The following is a 3,083-nucleotide window of genomic DNA, read 5'->3' as shown; positions in this document are numbered from 1 at the left end:
AGGATTGGCTACATCAGGGGTGTGTGGCCTAATATGCAAAGGAGCTCATGCTAGAATTCCACCCCTGGGCCACACACTCCTGATGTAGCCAATCCTTCTGGAGCTTACAGTAGGCCCTGAACTAAGAGCCCTGTAAGCTCTTGGAGGATTGGCTACATCAGGGGTGTGTGGCCTAATATGCAAAGGAGTCCCTGCTACCAAAAAAGCCCCGCAAAATGATAGCTAAAATGCCTTTTCCAACCTGTCAGTGGCTCCAGTGAAGGTAAGGAATGCAGAGATGTGCAGGATTCTAAATTCCAGCAGATATCCAGTGCACCTCTGGGTTCCACCTTCTGCTGAAAATCCTCTGGGTTTGTTTATTTTGAGCTGCTTCCTGTGGCAAAGGAGAAGCGCTATACTGCGCATGTGTGTTTGGGGGTTAGTGGGAGAAGGGGGCAAGAACGGAAATCATTGCCTGGTGCAAATCTGGATGGAGACCCTGAAGCACACACAGAAAGGTCTCTTCTGGCATTCTTGAGAGGAGTTCTTTATCTATCCCTCCCCAAAAGGGGGGGAGAGAAATATTTTCATATTCTCTCCCCCTGCTCCTGACCCGCCAACCTAGACAGCCCTTTTGCCCCCGAGAGCCGTAACATTATTTGTTAACATTTTTATGACGCCAAATGGTCTGTGCTAGAGCGAGTGCCATTCTTTCGATGGGAAACCATATGGCACGCCGAGTAATAAATAAGGTATTGTGATAGTTAATGAACCTAATTGCTAGCAAAGGCTTTAATACAAAGACGGTGCCGCTGAGAATTTAGCACCGCATTAGGGATGCAGTGGAGCTCCCCTGACTTCTGAGGCTTAATTTAAGTTCTATATTGCAAACTCCAGAAAATAATTCCAAACCCTCCTGCTGGAGAAGCAACCTGCTGCTAGACTGTGATTATACGGAATTACTAAAAATCGCAATCAATTTTATACATGCAGTTAACCCTTGCCGGGGCCTTCTCCTCCAGGCGATCGGCGATTCTGCCACTTCCAAATCAAGAGTCGGGGAGGCAGGAAGAAAGAAGCACAAGGAGATTTCAATTAAAAAAAGGAAGGGAGAAGCGCCAGGTAGAAGCCCCTCCTCAGTTCCTTCCCCGGATGTGGCCAATGGGGCAGCTATTCTTCCTGCAAAGCAAGATCCCAGGGAAGCCAGGAACAAGACCTCTCAGAGAAGGAGAAAAAGAAGGAGGAGAAGAAATTGGATTTATATCCTGCCCTCCACTCTGAATCTCAGAGGAGCTCACAATCTCCTTTATTTCCCTCCCTCACAACAGACACCCTGTGAAGTGGGTGAGGCTGAGAGAGCTCTCCCAGAAGCTGCCTTTTCAAGAACAGCCCTGCGAGAGCTCTGGCTGACCCAAGGCCATTCCAGCAGCTGCAAGTGGAGGAGTGGGGAATCAAACCTGGTTCTCCCAGATAAGAGCCAGCAAACTTAGCCACTACCAGAGCTGGATTAACAATAAGGCCAAGTAGGCACTGGCCTATGGGACCCCATGCCTTTGGAGGCCCCGGGTGTCAAGCAATGTTTTATCTTTCTATGACTGTCTATATTTATCTGAATATAACCGCCATACTGTAACTGTTACTAACCCTGAACTAAGCTGAGGCACATCATAGCAGAGAATTAGCCGGCGCCTCTTTCGCTCCTCTTTCACTTTTACTAACAAATGCAGGAATTTGCTCTTTGAAGATAAAGCCTCCAGGGACAGGTTCCCAGGACCCAGGAAGAATAACCACAGAGGAGATAAAGAAATTACTGTGTGAACTTTCACAGGTGAATACAGGACTGTTTAGCAATTGTAGCAATGTTTAGAAAACCTTTGATGTGCCACCTTTAAGTATGCATTCTACTGTTACTCTGTATCAGTTCCAATACTTGGCTCAATAGAAGCGCATGGATTATCAATAAACCATACTTTGTTTCAACTCAAGGGCTGGTTACTTTGAAATCTGCTTGCTTGACACCGGGCCAGCTCCCCTCACCCTGTTCCCTCCCTGCTTGCAGTCCTTCCAGCCTGCATAAGCAGTCAGCAACTGAGCTGCTCTTTGCCCGACTTGCCTGGTGCAGCTGCTACTGGCGTTGTTGCCAAGTCTGCCTCTCCCCTGCAGCTTTGTCAAAGGGGCTTTTGAGAAGGGGCCTGCAGGCTGCAGCAGGGGCTCTGGGCGGTGGGGCGGGTTCTCAGACTCTGAAATAATTTGCAAGGGGCCCCCCAAGATTTCGACTGCCTAGGGGCCTCCACAGGGTTTAACCCGGCACTGGCCACTACACCAAACTGGCTCAAAGGCCTGGCCTCAATGCCAGCTGGCATCGCTGGAGGACTCCCTGCCAGGTGACCGGGTGGTGCAACCGCAGAAGCACCCAGGCCCCCAACCAGGCCGCTGGCAGCTTGGCAGGGCCGTCTCAAAGAGCGGCAAGCCCAAGGGGCAGATCAGTGCCTTCTCTCTCCACTGGCAGTGAAATGCTCAGTGTTGCCAGAGCAGTGGCATTGTAGCAAATGTCGGGGTGGGGGTGGCTGAAGACCAGGGGCGGCCAAACTTGCTTAACATAAGAGCCACATAGAATAAATGTCAGATGTCTGAGAGCCAGAAGTCATGAATGTCTGAGGTTTGAGGGAAAGAAGGAAAATGGGGGGGAGGGAGAGAGAGGTGGAAAAAAAAACAACTTTAACTTTCAATGCATTCTCCAAGCTGCTGGATGGCTTGGCTTGGAGAAGTCGACTGCGGGGTGACATGATAGAGGTTGACAAGATTCTGCGTGGGATGGAGAAAGTAGAGAAAGAGGTACTTTTCTCCTTTTCTCGCAATACGAGAACTCGTGGGCATTCGATGAAATTGCTGAGCAGTCGGGTTAAAACGGATAAAAGGAAGTCCTTCTTCACCCAAAGGGTGATTAACATGTGGAATTCACTGCCGCAGGAGGTGGTGGCAGCTACAAGCATAGCCAGCTTCAAGAGGGGGTTAGATAAAAATATGGAGCAGAGGTCCATCAGTGGGTATTAGCCACAGTATGTATATATATATGTATATATATGTGTGTGTGTGTAGATGAT

The sequence above is a fragment of the Heteronotia binoei genome, chromosome 12 (genome assembly GCF_032191835.1).
Source record: "Heteronotia binoei isolate CCM8104 ecotype False Entrance Well chromosome 12, APGP_CSIRO_Hbin_v1, whole genome shotgun sequence".
NCBI lineage: Eukaryota > Metazoa > Chordata > Lepidosauria > Squamata > Gekkonidae > Heteronotia > Heteronotia binoei.
This window is presented reverse-complemented; position numbering follows the sequence as displayed.